The sequence below is a fragment of the Gorilla gorilla genome, chromosome 11 (genome assembly GCF_029281585.2).
Source record: "Gorilla gorilla gorilla isolate KB3781 chromosome 11, NHGRI_mGorGor1-v2.1_pri, whole genome shotgun sequence".
Lineage (NCBI taxonomy): Eukaryota > Metazoa > Chordata > Mammalia > Primates > Hominidae > Gorilla > Gorilla gorilla.
The window spans coordinates 80,660,722-80,677,900 of record NC_073235.2 but is presented as its reverse complement, the minus strand read 5'-3'; the positions used below and the strand labels follow the sequence as shown (position 1 = coordinate 80,677,900).

The 17,179-nt window shown below is 43.1% G+C and overlaps 1 protein-coding gene across 28 annotated transcripts in view; it reads right to left on the bottom strand.

Annotated features, from left to right (window-relative positions):
• Nucleotides 1–13,407, bottom strand: part of OSBPL6 (oxysterol binding protein like 6) — a 206,716-nt gene extending 193,309 nt beyond the window's left edge. For 5 of the 28 annotated variants that reach the window (XM_055380302.2, XM_055380307.2, XM_063695027.1 and 2 more), the window contains exon 1: nucleotides 13,159–13,294. The gene's annotated coding sequence lies outside the window, so the exon portion shown is untranslated. Of the gene's footprint in view, nucleotides 1–13,158 lie in introns of all 28 variants that reach the window. The other 23 variants (XM_055380299.2, XM_063695021.1, XM_055380312.2 and 20 more) reach the window with 12 other exon arrangements.
• Nucleotides 13,408–17,179: the final 3,772 nt, after the last annotated feature.

The window sequence follows — 17,179 nt, the reverse complement described above, 5'->3', positions numbered from 1 at the left end:
TCTAACTCCAGGTCAGCACACAAGAGGTTCTCATAGGTGACTTCCCCTGCATACTCACGGCATGCAGATGTTCCCAAATTTACTTCTGCAGGCATCTCCTGATGCAGATGTACTCACAGCTGGAAAAACCAACTGCAGTTGGCTGAAAAATACACACTGACCCCACCCTTAAAAAATTATGTTCACTTCCTAATCCCCTGAGCTTGTAGATATTACCTTATATGGCTAAGAGAGAATATTTTACCATATATGACCCCCAAACATATGATTAAGTGAAGGATACGGAGAGGAGGTGCTTATCCTGGATAATCCAAGTGGGCCCTAAGTACAATTACATGTATCCTTGTAAGACAGACGCAGAGAGAGTTCTGACACAGACGAAGAAAAGGAGAAGACACACACAGAGGAAAAGGGGATGTAAAATAAAACAGATTTTGACTTATGTGGCCATGAGCTAAGGAACACCAAGGACCAGAACCACAGAGAATAAATTTGTGTTGTTTTAAGCCACTAAGTTTGTGGTAATTTATTACAGTAGCCATGGGAAACCGGTATACCACTCTGCCACAGCAGCACTCACAGGTGCACCCACATAAGGCCACCTTTATAGGCAGTGACCCACTGGCTATCGCTTTCTCTTTAAAAACAAAACAAAACAAACAAACAAAAACCCCAGCACTTTGGGAGGCTGAGGTGGGAGGATCCCTTGAGTCCAGGACTTTGAGACCAGCCTGGGAAACACAGCAAGACCTAAATTCTCTACTAAAAACAAAACAAACAAACAAAAACAACAACAGGCTGGGTGTGGAAAAACAACAACAGGCTGGGTGTGGTGGCTCACATCTGTAATCCCAGCACTTTGGGAGGCTGAGGTGGGCGGATCACCTGAGGTCAGGAGTTCAAGACCAGCCTGACCAATATGGTGAAACCCCATCTCTACTAAAAATACAAAAATTAGCTGGGCATGGTGGCAGGTGCCTGTAGTCCCAGCTACTCGGCAGGCTGAGACAGGAGAATTGCTTGAACCCAGGAGGCGGAGGTTGCAGTGAGCCGAGATCGTGCCACTGAACTCCAGCCTGGGTAACAGAGCGAGACTCCATCTCAAAACAAAAACAAAACAAAACAAAACAAAAAAACCTCCTGTAAGAAAGAGTTGGTAAAGAGCTTACTAAAGCCTTTGGTAAGTAAACTAAACCCTAAGGTAAGTGATTCAACATAAATCAAATTTTCTATCCCTTTCTTCATCTCAAAAACCAAAGGCTGGATAATGATATCACTAAGTATACAGGTTATGTGACAGTGGCCTCTTCATTTTGTGCTGGTTTTCTGTCCCATTGTCCACTGTATAGAGAGGAAGATGATCAAGTAAGGACACTGTTTTTCCTGTGCAGCCTGTGAACTCAGTCTCATTGCTATGTCATGCCTCATAATCCCTAACCACACAACTTTAAGTGCTATTTGGGTTCTCAGTTTCCTTTGTACTGACACAGTATATGCTAGCTTTTTCACCACACATAAACCCGAGATGGGTCTTTTGTGTTTCATTCTACCTGTTGGAAAATACTTTAGTTCTTCACACAAGACAAAAATTAGATGCCAGCTTTCTCAAAACAGTCAATAAGAGAAATCCTAATCATGTGGCTGTGTAATACAGTATTAAAAAGAATTGTGGAAAAGTTGGATGCATCATCTGATTAATCAGCATATTGGGTAGGCTCGAGTAGTTGAAGGTTACTTACTAATTCAACTGTGACTAGATTTTAACAGTTTGAAATATCATTTTCAAAAAAGGCAAAATTAATACTTTTTTGCCCAGCCTTTGATATTTTCATAGCCAAGAGCCAAATGCTTCTAAAGTGTGACAAATGATCATTCTAATTAAACTGATCAAACACTTAGCTGTGTTGCTTAGCGACATAATGCCCTTAAGAGGATTAGACAAACAATTCTGGAAATATACAAATCTATCATATTTATTAATGAATTAGTGTTTCAATAAGTGACTACATGTAACTTCTCATTTGTCCAAGTCGCTGACCTAAAAGTGACTTGGGTATATATACCGGAAATATCTCCTGCTGTGCTGCTTGATTTTTTGTCCTCTGCACAGTGTTTTTGCTGAAAAGATCCTTCAGTAAAGTCCCATTTGTCTATTGTTTTCCTTTATCATGAGCACTCTTTATGTCCTGTTTAGGAAATCTTTGCTTATTTTCTTTTTCTAGAAGCTTTGTTGTTTTACCTTTCTCAGACCTACAATCTATCTGGAATTGTTATTAGAGATCCAGAACTTATTAGATCAGGTAGAATTCTAAGACTTCTTTCTCCCCCATCACTTCTCACTGTCATCATCTGGGGCTAACTACAGGCTCCCTTGTTTCTTTAAGGCCATTACAGCCATTGTCCACACCATAGAGAACTGAAGGCCGCTGAAGCTTCTTTTTTCTTCCCATCCACCAGCCTTCATCTTTGGCTTCCTCTCTTCCCTGTCTACTTAATCATGAGCTGTCATTTCAACCTCTTTTTAGCACTCTCAATTCCCCCCAGCTCACTGTCTCAAACACAAATCCCAACCCTGGCAAGGAAAAGGCATTATGGGCCAATTGGCTTTGGAACTACAGGAAACTGGGTTTGAAATCTGATTATACAATTTACAAACTGCAGGAGCTTGGCAGTCAGTTGACATTTCTATTTTCTCATCTGTGAAACTGAGAAAGGCTGGGGCTCACGGTGGGGGAAGGTGGGGTACAGTGTGGGGGTAAAGGATTAACAATACCAACACCTTGTAGGCCTATTGTAAGGATGAGAAATAATGTATGTTAAGACCCTGGTGCAGAGTAGGCACTGAATAAGTAAATGAATAGTAGCAAAAAGGAATCAGTCAATGAATCAGTAAAACTGCTAGCCAACTCACTCAACTGCATTGCTAGAGTAACTCTCCCTCTCAGGTGGGCTTCCAATGGTAAGCTCTTTCCTCTTCACCGCACTGGCTATGTTAACTTTCACCACAACCCCTCAAGACCTCCACTTCACTCCTCTGCCTGCCTCCTCACTTTCAACAGATATCTGGGGGATTTCTCCTTCTGGCCAAGATGAAGGACTGAATTTATCTTCCTGTTGGAGACAACCAAGAAGTGGATAAAACATACAAAGAAATAGTTTTCAAGATATTATCAGGCAACAAAAGACAGTGATCCCCAAGAGAGAGGAAAGGAGTAAGGTGAGTCCTAAGAAAGACTACACTAGGTTACTACCTTGAGTGAGTTTCCAGCAGTGGCACAGGGAGGGGGAACCCAGGCCCAGGGCAGCAGACTTGAGCTGACAGTTCAGAAAAACCAAGGCAGCTGTAGTCCAAAGCAAAACGGAGATGTTCACAGAGAGATTTCCAGAGATCTGCAGAGAGTTCCCATCAAGAATTCAGTGAGGCCGGGCAGGGTGGCTCACACCTGTAATCCCAGCATTTTGGGAGGCCAAGGTAAGCGGATCACTTGAGGTCAGGTGTTTGAGACTGGCTTGGCCAACATGGTGTAACCACCCTCTCTACTAAAATACAAAAATTACCTGGGTGTGGTGGCATGCACCCGTAGTCCCAACTACTCGGGAGGCCAAGGCATGAGAAACGCTTGAACCCAGCAGGTGGAGGTTGCAGTGGGCAGAGATCACGGCACTGCACTCCAGCCTGGGCAACAGGGTGAGACTGTCTCAAAAAAAAAAAAAAAAAAGAAAAAAGAAAAAGAAAGAAAAAGAAAAGAATTCAGTTAAGTCATGCTCATAGGTATAAGGAAGCCAAAGAGGTTGGAGAAAAAAACACTAGAACGCACTAGTGATGACAGAACAGTGCCTACACTCACAGAATCAAGAACAGTCTACTCCCACCTGCCAAACTAGAAAGCCTCATGATTCAGCGGACATTGGGTACAGTACAAAGGGTCTTGCCTAGTTCATGGAAACAATTAGCCTTAAGTTGAGCACTATCTGGTCCCACTAAACAAATCTTAAAGCCAAGACCTTAAAGAGTCAAACTATTTCCAAGTAAATTAATTGCATCACAGAACAAAGCTCAAGAACATTTACAGGAATGCAAAAATATCCAGCACCCAACAAGGTAAAATTCCCAATATTTAGCATCCAATCAAAAATTACCAGGCACATAAAGAAGCAGGGAAATATGACTCATGGTAAGGAGATCCTGACCCAGAGCTGTCACAAAGATTAGAATTAGCAGGCAAGGATATTAAAAACAGTTATAATTATATTCCGTATGTTCGAAAAGTTAAGTAGAGATACGGAGATATTTTTAAAGACCCAAATAACACTTCTAGAGCTGAAAACTACAAAGTCTGAAATTAAAAATATATCCTTGGATGAGATTAATACTGTAGACATTGCCAAAGAAGAGATTACTAAATGTGGGCCAGGCACAGTGGTATGAGCCTATAATCCCAGCTACTCAGGAAGCTGAGGTGGAAGGATAGCTTGAGCCCAAGAGTTCAAGTCTAGCCTGGGCAACACAGTCTCACCTCATAAACTGAGGTGAGACTCTACCTCAATTTAAAAAGAAAAAAGTTAAAAGAAACTAAGTGTAAAGACACAGCAATAGAAACTATCCAAAGTGAAACAGAGAAAAGAGAACTTTAAAAAATGAACAGAGCCTCAGTGAGCTGTGAGACAACTTTAAGCAGCCTAATATACAGTACATGGACTCCCCACAAAAGACAGAATAATGAAGAAAAAACAGAAAACCATATGTGAAGAAATAATAGCAGAAACTTGTCCAACTTTCTTGAAAACAAAAATCCCACAAATTCAAGATGCTTAATGAATCTCAGTGGCACAAAAGACATAAAGAAAACCACATCAAGGTACATCATGATCAAATTACTCAACACCAATGATAAAAAGAATCTTTTTCTTTCTTTCTTTCTTTTTTTTTTTTTTTGAGACAGTCTCGCTCTGTCACCCAAGGTAGAATACAGTGGCACAACCTCAGCTTACTGCAACCTCCGCCTCCCAGGTTCAAGTGATTCTCCTGCCTCAGCCTCCCAAATAGCTGAGGTTACAGGTGCCCACCACCACGCCCAGTCAATTTTTGTTTTTTTAGTAGAGACGGGGTTTCACCATGTTGGCCAGGCTGGTCTCGTACTCCTGACCTCAAGTGATCTGCCACCTCAGCCTCCCAAAGTGCTGGGATTACAGGCGTCAGCCACAGTGCCCGGCAGATAAAAAGAAATCTTAAAGCAGCCAGAGAAAAAAGATACAGTATGTACAAAGATAAGGATAATAGATTTCTCACTGAAAACAATGCAAACAGGAGGCTACATCTTCAAAACACTGAAAAGAAAAATACAGTCTACCTAGAATTTTATGCCCAGTGAAAATATCTTCAAAATTGAAGGCAAAATAAAGACACTTTCAGACACACAGAAGTGAAAAAGTTATCACCATTGGAAACAAGAAATGTTAAAGGAAGTCCTTTTAAGCAGAAAGAAAATGATTCCAGATGGAAATATGCATCTGCAAAAAGGAATGAAAGGCACCATAAATGGTAAATACATAGTAAATATATGATTTTGTAAATTATCATTTACATATCTTTAAAAGATAACTTTTCAAACAAAAGCAGTAACAATATAATGTGGGGTTTATTACATAAATATGACAACAATAGCACAAAAGTCAGGAAGAGAGAAAATAAAGTATATTATTATAAGGTTCCAATACTATAAGCACTCACTGTAGTGTCAGATTGGAATGGCTGATTAAAAACTGACCCAAACTCTATCTGGATTCTGCCATTCCCGAAAGATCTATGAACCTACTATGTGACTTGATCTTAAAGCTGACATCATATCTGATAAAGCACTATAACTGCAGTTAACAAGCACATGTAAGAATGGTCATGAGAACACTAACTGTCAGGCACACTTCTCAGGTTGAAAACAAATGCCACAGGTCCCTGTCAGTATTTTTTCTACATGTGTACATATATGTTTTCACAAATTAACTCTAATGTGGACCATGTGCCAGGTCAGGATGATTTAGTATCCAGGCATGTGATGGTCAGTACAAGTCTGGCACTGGCTCGGACACCTCACCTCTCAGAGCCTCAGTTTCCTCATCTACAAAATTACTTCTAAGATACTTTCTGTGATTTGGGTAATGCTGGAAAGACTAATCTGCTAGTTAAGTCTTAGATATTGAGCCACTAAGAAAATATGTCTCTTGCCGGGTGCTGTGGCACACAACTATAATCCCAGGCACTCAGGGGGCTGAGGCCAGCAGCTGGAGGCTGTAATGCACCATGATCATGTCTGTGAATAGCCACTGCACTCCTGCCTGGGCAACATAGTGAGACCCTCATCTCAAATAAATAAATAAATAAGAAAATATGTCTCTTGATACAAAATATTCTCAAAGTAATCCCAAAAGAATCACCACATTGGAAAATGGCCATTTTTTCACTCTCAAGCTGTCATTTTGAGTTGCTTCTATGAAAATCAGATGCCTACAAACTGCTAACTCCCAACATTGCCCACCAATATTTTCTTTAGACAGAGTAACCATGATTCTTAATCTTCAAATCAGAAAGGTAAATTTAATCTTAATTCTAAATGAAATATTAATATACATTTGTAGAGTCTACAATTTTAGAAATACTTATTTGGGCCAGGCACAGTGGCTCACATCTGTAATCCCAGCACTTTTGGAGGCTGAGGCGGGCGGATCACAAGGTCAGGAGATCGAGACCATCCTGGCTAACACGGTGAAACCCCATCTCTACCAAAAATACAAAAAATTAGCCGGGCGTGCTGGCGGGCACCTGTAATCCAGCTACTCGGGAGGCTGAGGCAGGAGAAAGGTGTGAACCTGGGAGGCAGAGCTTGCAGTGAGCCGAGATCGCGCCACTGCACTCCAACCTGGGTGACAGAGCAAGACTCTGTCTCAAAAAAAAAAAAAAAAAAAAAAAAAAGAAAGAAAAGAAATATCTATTTGGAATTCCTAAAGCATTTCTGGAAGTCCTAAAGAAAATCTGTTTTAGAAAGAAAATGTCAAGGAATTATAGAAAATATTAAAATCAAGGAACACCCCTGTACAACACTCCATCACCATCCTCAAAAATATATTACTAATTTCTTATAATAGTAAGCATCTATGCCAGCAGAGGAAAAAGGAAGAAAGTTACATCATGATTTGTGGGCAGTTTTTAGAAGTGTCTGAAGAGCCAGGCACAGAGGCTCACACCTGTAATGTCAGCACTTTGGGAGGCCAAGATAGGAGGAGCACTTGAGGTCAGGAGTTCAAGACGAGTATGGCCAACATGGTGAAACCCCGTCTTTACTAAGAATATAAAAATTAGCCAGGCATGGTGACACACACCTGTAGTCCCAGCTACTGGAGAGGCTGAGGCAGGAGAATCATTTGAACCCAGGAGGTGGAGGTTGCAGTGAGCCAAGATTGCACCGCTGCACTCGGGCCTGGGTGACAGAGACAGACTCCATCTCAAAAAAAAAAAAAAAACAAAGGTCTGAAGAAACAGAACCTTGCTTGCTTGCATTTAACTCATACATTATTGATTTGCATATAAATGTCAAATGGCCCATTTTAAAAGCAAAAAGAAGCAACTAAAAAGCTCCAGCACCTCCAACTTAAAGAAATGTGCTTTAATCTTTGTATATTTTATTGCTGGCTTTCAAAAATGTAATCCCTAAACCTCATTATTTCACGAAATTTGGCCAGCTCACAAAGAATAATTAGGCATTATTCTCAAAGAATTTTTAAAAAATATTTCTTACACAGAGAAATAATTGTCAGTTAGCTACCCAATAATGGACACTTTGAGACTAGAAGTACAGCACTGCCTTATCCAAATATGTGTTTTCCTTCAAAGTTTAAAGGGAAAAAGCTTAAAGTATTTTTTTCCCAGTGTTCCGAAAGATTAGAATGTAAACACAAACCAAACAGAACTATAATTAGCATTTCAAATGGCAAACAATGTACAGTGTAATTTTATATGAATCAATTAACAAAAATTGTATATTTATCAACACTTACTGAATGTCCACTGTGTACACGGTTATGTGATGTGGGAGTTAAAAAGATGAATACATAGAGCTTTCTAGTTCTATGAAAAGCCCCTTAATAGCATTAGTTTTGGGGATTTAACAAATGAAAAAAAAAAAAAAAACCCTTAATGGTTATCTTGCAGAGGCTCCCCATGACATTTGAGCAGTCGCTCACACGGAACGCCTGACCTCAAGTGATCCACCCACCTTGGCCTCCCAAAGTGCTGGGATTACAGGCGTAAGCCACTGCGCCCAGACTCAAAGTTATTTTTAAAAGGTATATAAGTTCAATAAGAAAGAAGCAATGACTAACATGAATTGACACTTGTAACATCTCCAAAAACCTGAAAAATCTAACCAATTACTTAAAATCCATTCATTCATTCCAAAAATATTTATTCAACACCCACCATGTGCTAGGTCCAGAGAATCCAGCAGTAGCTAAGCTAGATATTATCAATGAGGAGCATGTTCTCACTTACTTGTGGGAGCTAAAAATTAAAACAATTGAACTCATAGAGATAGAGAGTAGAAGGATGGTTACCAGACACTGGGAAGAGTAGTGGAGAAGCTGGGGGAGGAGTGGTTGGCTAATGGGTACAAAAAAATAGAAACAATGAATAAGTGAGCTGGGGGTGGTGGCTCATGCTTGTAATCCTAACACCCGGGAGGCCGAGGCAGAAGGATCCCTTGAGCCCAGGAGGAGTTCAAGACTAGACTGGGCAACATAGGGAGACCCTGTCCCTTTAAAAAAAAAAAAAGGAAAAAAAAAGAAACAATGAATAATATCTAGTATTTGATAGCACAACAGGTGACTATAGTCAACAATAATTTAATTGTACATTTTAAAATAATTCGAAGAGCATAATTGGATTGTTTGTAACACAAAGGATAAATGCTGGAGATGATGGATACCCCATTTGCCCTGATGTGATTATTACACATTGTATGCCTGTATCAAAATATCTCACATACCCCATAAATATATACATCTATTATGTATCCAAAAAAATTAAAAATTAAAAAAAAGTCTCTATATAAAGCAGACACCATATTGCATGTTTTCAAACACGAGCTTGGATATCTATTACCACATACTTGAGATGTTTAAACCTCACTAAAAGCTCCCACAGCAACTCCACTATTTTCTTTAAAAAAAAAAAATTTTTTTTGGCTGGGCACGGTGGCTCAGGCCTGTAATCGCAGGACTTTGGGAGGCCACGGTGGGTGGATCACGAGGTCAGGAGTTCAAGACCAGCCTGACCAATATGGTGAAACCCCGTCTCTACTAAAAATACAAAAATTAGCTGGGTGTGGTGGCACGCACTGTAGTCCCAGCTACTAGGGAGGCTGAGGCAGGAGAATCACTTGAACCCAGGAGGTTGCAGTGAGCCAAGATTGCGCCACTGCATTCCAGCCTGGGTGACAGAGCGAGATTCTGTCTGGAAAGAAAAAAAAAATTGATACTACACGCCAAGATTCTTCATATTTCTTTTCATTATAGTCAAATACCTTTGACTCTCCTCTTCTTTTTTATGACAGTAGTTTTAGTTTTTAAATTAATCCTTTTCATTTTCTCCAAACTTGAGAACTCTCATCTCAATCAGCAGTGCCTCCTAACGAGGAGCCTTGGATCTCTCCTGGTAGCCCCCACCTATCTGTTCCCTAAACTTAGTGTATAAATGCTTTGAGTGGTTCACTGTTGGAAAATTTCTCATGGCTCCCTCAACTTCTGTTCATATCATTTTCTAAGTCCACAACAGCCTTCCTCTTCTCAGCATGACCACTTCCTGCTCAACCTTTTTGCAAATTTCTTCTATGAACTCTGGGCAACTCATACCTATGCATAGGGACTGCATCTTCATCTTTCAACTAATATCTTGTAGGCTTATTGTCTTGTGACAACTCTATTGTCCTTATTTTCTTTTTCCTTAGAACCTTAAAATATCATCACTGGTCCATGCATTATCCTCTTTCTTTTTTTTAAATACAATATCTACCCCCATCCAAAGTTTCAATTACCCATGGTCAATCTGGTTCTGAGAATAGGTAAATACAGTGTAATTAGATAATTTGAAAGAGAAACCACATTTACATAACTTTTTATTACAGTATAGTGTTAATAATTGTTCTGTTTATTATGATTGTTAATCTCTTACTGTACCTAATTTATAAATTAAATTTTATCATAGGTATCTATGCATGGAAAAGAAGCATATACATAGGGTTTGGCACCATCGGAGGTTTCAGGCATCTACTAGGGAACTTGGAACATACTCCCTTTGGATAACGGGGGAATTACTGTACAATGATCACCTAGGAACTCACCATGAAACCCAAGGACTAGGTCATTATCAATAACTAACATCCATATGTGTGTTCCTCCCCACATGCTACCCTCCAGTCCATATAAAAGATAACTGCCATTCTAAGTTTTACGTTCATCATTCTCTTGCTTTCTAAAAAGATATGTATTTCAACAGACATATATGCAAAACAGAAGTGCATGTTTTTATTTAGTGTTTGTATTTGGTTGTTTCCCTGGCTTATGTAAATTAGTACAACCATTTGGTAATATAATTTGGCAATACTTAATAAGTTGAATATTCACATAACCTACAAACCAGCAATTTTATTCCTTGGTATGAACCCAAGAGAAACACTGGCACGTGTTCCCAGGAAACAAGAATAATCAGAGCAACACTGCAATATCTCAAAAAATAAAAAAAATAAAAAAACAAATGGTCACTGAGAGGAGAAGAGAGAAACATACTGCGTTATAAGACACATAATGGAATATTTTACTGCAGTGAAAGTCAGTGAACTACAACTACATACAGTATGAATGAATCCAGAGATATAATATTGAGTGAGGAAAAAAAAGTTCCAGAAGTCAATGGATACTATGAGACCCTTTTTCACCCAAGATTTAAAACAACTTTTTAAAAAGTATCATAATTATGACCTAACCTTTGCAGCAAAACAACAAAATCCTTCTTTTGAGAATGTATGCCTTACCTTTCAAAACTATATTATCTTCTCTCTAGTCCAACAGTTTCATGAGTAAAGTCATAAGAATTTTTATCTCCTTATGCAGTTTACCTAATCCGGTATCTGTGGTGGTACTAAGACCTCCAACCACAAAGATTTCATCTTGGAAGGACTTTATTTTTCTCCTTGAAGTAAAGTTAACTTAAGGTTAGAGCAATCTAGGGATAAGAAAACTTACATATGTGATCCTATAAAAGTCCAGCAGAACTACCTCATACTAAAGCCAAGAGTCGCCTGACAAGTCATAGTAATCTGAAACTGAGGTACCGCCAAAGGTAATCCATCCACTGAATGTATAATGGCGTTATCAACATTGCATCCAAAAATATGAGCAAAACCAGGATTTTTAGGCTTTCTAAAAGCCTGAAATTTTAATTTCAAAATATTTCATTTTTACCTTAAGAAAAATTTTTTTTAGGGAAAAAATATATGAACTCCTACTGCAAAAGAATAATAATAATAAAATCCACCAATCAGGGCCTTTCCCAATGAGGGCTATGCATATTCTCTGTAGGTGATTATTGCTGAATTACACTGCAGCTTCCCTTCGACCTTGGGAACCCTGCTAACTCTCAGAGTTACTGCGAGGTCTTCTGTTTCATTTATCATTAGTCTTTGTCTCTGCAATGCTGTAGCATGTGATAGAAATATCAACGTTGTGAGCTTGCAGTACCCAAAACTGTAGAAATGTTTCCAAAAAATAAAGCGGGGGTTGGGGAAGGGGGGAAGGATGAAAGAAGGAAAAGAAACAAAAACAAAACAAGAGGAAAACAAAGTTAATGTATTAAGATGGGAAATTTCTTATTTTTACCTTGTGAAGACTACATTTCCTAATCAGCTTAGTGATATATAACTATTAGTATGCAATTTTTAAATTTAAGAAAAGATGTCCAAGAAAATTATTTAGAAAAAAAAATCACAACTGAATATAATAGACAATTGGCTAAACTTAGCCCAGCAATTTAAAAATGAAAGTTCCTATAGAAAAAACCTTACAGGATTTTGTGTCCAGAAGAGAGAAATAATCTGGCAACCCAGTGGGTTCACTTAGTTTCGTGTCATTTGCTCCATGTCCATTATGTAATGCTTCCCCTAGCTTTAGGTCTCTATGTTTAAGCAACCGTTCAGGTATATCACAGAACTGTCACAAAATCAGTATCTGGTTATAACTTTCAAAAACAGCTTAAAAGGTGCCTTGCAGATGTGTCTATACGCAGCAGAAGCTTTGGGGAGAAAATCCGCTTGTGTCATTACTTCTCCAGGCTTTCTCCCCAGGTCTCCCATTCCCTCCTCCCCCAGCATCCCCGGCGACACGATCTGCGGGCAGCTCCCGGCTTGATGCAGGGGAAGCACGTCTTGACTGCAATGCAAACGCTGTCCCGGTCTGAACCAGGGAAGGCAGACCTGGCCCTGGCCGGGGGAGTGGACGGAGGCTGCCGGGAGGGCTGCAGGGGCGCCAGCAGCGGGTGGGCAGGGGTGCCCCGCGAGGGCAGTCCGCAGTGCACGCGCACAATAAAACCCAATGCACAACTTCCCCAGCCCTCCTCTCGGCTTCCCCGATTCCCTGAAAGGTGCGGCGTAGGCGTTAGCTCTCGCGGGCGCGGGCGCTCTCACCCGCGCCGGTTCGGTTTTCCGCTGACAATTACATCAGTCCTTCTCCCTGCCCCTGCTTCAATCCCCAGGCAGCCTGCGGGGAGCAGGGGCGCCGGCCCGCGCGAGGCAATGCGAGCGCGAGTGGCAGGCGGCCGGAATTCCCTGGCAACGAGGGGGAGGGAGGGCGGCAAACCGGGACCGCGATACAGACGCCCCCTCCCATCCCGGCCGCGAGAATGGGCTGACACCGCCGCCCCCACTTCCCTGTAGCCCGGGCTATCGGCCGGGGGCGCCTCCAGGGGGACGGCGATGTCCTGGGGACCCGAAGCTGCGGCTGCCCACCCACGCGTCCCTCGGGGTCCTCGGCCCGCCGGAGGCGCACAATGCCCCCGGGCCGCGATGAGGGCACCGTGGCGCCCGCCCCAAGCAATCCCTTTGCAGCTAGGACACCTACCTGGAGGGCGAGCGGTGGCGCCACGGGCTCTGCGGCGGCTGCGCGGCTGCGACGGGAGGCAGGAGGCGGAGAGCCGGCCCCGGCAGGCGGACTGGCGCGCGGGCTAGTGGAGGATAGGAGGCATGGGCGCCGCCTGCACCGAGCCGCGATCTCCAGCACCGACAGCGGCGGCGGCGACCGTGCTGCGCCTCCAGTGGTCCGCTGCGCTGCAGCCCCTCCTCTCCCACGGGCGGGGCGCGCTGGCGGGGCGGCGCTCCGGGCTCCCCGCCCCCGGCTCCCGCCCGTCCGCCCGGCTGGAGTGGAGCGGCAAGCGGCTGTGGCTCATGCTGCGCACCCCCCCTACCGGGCGCCCCTCCCTGCGCCGCCAGATGGGCTAAGGACCCGGCGCCCTGCGCCCTGGTCACGTGGGGTCCCACAGCCAGGGCTCTCCCCTGGCCCGGCCTCCGTGGGAACCCGTGGTGTCCCGAGATCACCCGCCGTGGAAACCCCGAATTGCCATCCGCGGGCCTGCGCGCAGTAGCGGAGCCCTCGCCCCGCGCAGTCCAGCGGAGGTGAACCGGCCGCGCTCGGGAGGGTTGCCCAGAACGGCTCCAGCGCTCCGGCCCAGGAGCGCCGCAGCCGGGAGCACTGCGGGAGACCGAATTCCGAAAGGAACGGCTGCCTGGCGGCCTCCGCTCGGGGCTGCCAAGCCCCTGTCCCTGGGCGCCCTTCTGAGGTCGTCATTTCATACACTTACGCGACTGTGCATGCCTGCTCCCGTCCCTGACTCACTCGGGAGCAAAAACTTCCCGGGCCCAGAGAAACACCTGGGTTCTGCGAAAGGAAGAGCCGGTTCCTTCAAGCCCCTGGCAAAGCCGATCAAAGTCAGTCAGTCCCGCCTCACTACAACCCTTCCACACCCTTAAACCCTTCCACACTCCAAGCCACTCCCGGCCTGCGTTCGGTGTGCAGATTAATCTAAAGGCAAATTTGCTGGGAGGGACGGGGTAATGTAAATATTTGTACAGACATTCTGTAAACGAGTGACTGCGGACATGTCAATATTTCAAGACATTTGTGTCATCATCATCTGGGGATGGGAGGCGGAGGGGAGTCCAGAGGACATCGACTGGACTTAATGGGAGCTATTACAGAACATGCTGGGGTGCCTTCAAAAATGGAAGATATTGCTTACTAATGAGGCAACTGTGATGGCATTTCATTGTGCCCTGTGCTGACAAAATGATTTGCTATGAAACATAGTCGACTCTATGCACTCCTTCCCACATGCAGTTTCTCTTGAATCTCCAACCTCACCTATTGGATTAGCTTTTTCCATCTAGACTAGCAATGTTCTCATGTCCTCTGGTCACAAAATAATAGATGCGGGACCCTGCGACAATGGCAGCTTGTCCTTCATTCCTTTGCTGTGAAGACAGGCTCCTCAAGGGAGCAGCTGGGATGCTGACCTCTGCTTCATCACAGCCACCCTTTCTACTCCTTCTGAGTTCCATTAACAGAAACTCTACTGAAATGGCTTTCTCCCTTAAAAGAAAAAAAGCTAAAACCCATGTATTTAAAAAGAAATACAAAAGTATGAACGAAAATGAGAGTACACACAGCACACAGAATCTTTACCTAAAGAAGTTCTCTAGGCCCGGCGCGGTGGCTCACGCCTTTAATCCCCGCACTTTGGGAGGCCAAGGCGGGCAGATCACTTGAGGTCAGGAGTTGGAGACCAGCCTGACCAACATGACGAAACTCCGTCTCTACTAAAAATACAAAAACTAGCGGGGTGTGGTGGCAGGCACCTGAAATCTCAACTTCCCGGGAGGCTGAGGCACAAGAATCGCTTGAACTTCCTGAAATCTCAACTTCCTGGGAGGCAGAGGATGCAGTGAGCTGAGATCGTGCCACTGCACTCTAGCCTGGGCTACAAAGTGAGACTCTCAAAAAAAAAAAGAAAAGAAAAAGAAGAGGTTATCTAATTTTTTCTCTGAACCCCTAATAGCAGAGAACCATAAACTATGGGGAAAGAGAGGGGACTACCACAACCTAAATCTCACGTTTTAGTGTAAGAATGTTCTCACGCTTTTCACTCTATTCCATAGTATCTATGTGTGTTTTAATAGTTTTAAAAAATGGCTTTAAACATCAGGGGAAAAAAGTCTCCCCCCATCTCATTGATTAATGGTCAAATAAGAGGTAACGGTACTACACCCATCCATCTGGGGAAATGGGTGGATTAAACACAGCGGGCTGTACGGAACTAGAGATCAAGGCAGTTTCTCCACCCTATTTGTGCATCACTGTATCTTGAAAACTCAGACTGGCATAGATATGTAAATATGAATAACAGGCTTTTCACTGCTTTTTGAGCTATGGCAGGATTATTGCTCAAAAAAGTGCCAGTGGCAGAGAGCAAAGTTTTCATTAAGCGTACATTCTCGCTGAGTGTTAAAGTCACAAGTCATATGTTGACTAAAAGGATCTCAGCTCCCCTAATCCATCCCTTTTGTCTCAGAAAATACTTGTTCATGGACTTTTCCAGTGAAGAAAGATAATGATGTTCTTAAAAGCCATCGATGCTATAATTCCATCACATACAACTGAATTGAGCCTCATAGGAATCAGTTTCCCCCATCAATTCATCAATTAGTTGGAGTTTTTAGGAAGGCTGAAGTGCTAATGCTTCCTTGAAAGATGCAAACCCAGGGCAACAAATGAGGAATAGGAGAAATGAGACAGGAAAGAGTAGAAAGCAAATACATAGTGATATGTTACCAACCTGGCCTGTGCTTCATGAACCTGAGAAGACACAGCCAATTGCTTAGCCATGCAAAACTGTGCCCAAGAACAGTCTATCAAAGAAAAGACTGAAGAAGAAATTTACCTGAAAGCTACCTCCCATTTCCTCCAGCTTCCAGGATGAGTCGTCATCTGACCCGTCTGGCAGCTACTAGAGAAACAAATCCCATACTTTGCAGCCAAGGTATGGTCATTGTACTAGATTGTTCTATAGGCAACATGGTTATGCTGGAAACTATGTTTCCCCAAATCCCCTTTCGTATATGCTTCCAGACAGACAAAATTGAAGTTACCTGAGACTTAGGAGGCAATACTGAAGCAGCATCTTCATTTGTCTCTCGCCACCTCTAACCAATGACAACTGTCAAGATGTAATGAAAGTCGTCATTGGTTAGAAGTGGTGAGACACAAATGCCATTTCTAACCAATGAGAAGAGATGCAGGAGAGTTCCTGTTTGTTCTCATTCTTCCCTGCTCTGTATTTGCTTCTGACAAGTAACTGTGACCACAGGCTAGCTAACAGACTCTTCACAGAAACTCACAGAGGCAGCAATTATAAAGAGCCAACAACCTTCTGTAGATGTCTACACCAACCATCTTTGTGCTCTCACTACAGCAGCTGGATGTGCCTAGCCTAATATCCAGATTTCCCTGCAAGCTTGGACTCCTCTGCCCAAATCAGGATTGTTCTCTGATCCCTTAACTCCCCTTTACAGACTTTTAGACTTTTACTTCTCCAACTCCTCCCACAAATGTGATGTAATGTCTTTTTTTTTTTTTTTTTTTTCCTTTTTTAAACAGAGTCTCCCTCTGTCGCCCATGCTGGAGTGCAGTGGTGTCATCTTGGCTTACTGCAACCTCCACCTCCTAGGTTCAAGCAATTCTCCTGCCTCAGCCTCCTGAGTAGCTCAGATTATAGGTGCCTGCCACCATGCCCAGCTAATTTTTTGTATTTTTAGTAGAGATGGGGTTTTACCATGTTGGCCAGGCTGGTCTTAAACTCCTGACCTCAGGTGATCTGCCCACCTCAGCCTCCCAAAGTACTGGGATTACAGGTGTAAGCCACTGTGCCCAGCCCTAATTTCTATAATAAATTCCTTATTCAACATATTCACAATGGTCCTGCTTCCCTGATGGAAGCCCGTCTGCCAGGAGCTTAGGCTGGATCTGCTTCAGGAGGCCTGGATGGGAGCAGTCACTTGGGGACTGTTAAGGCAGGGCAAATAGCTAAGAA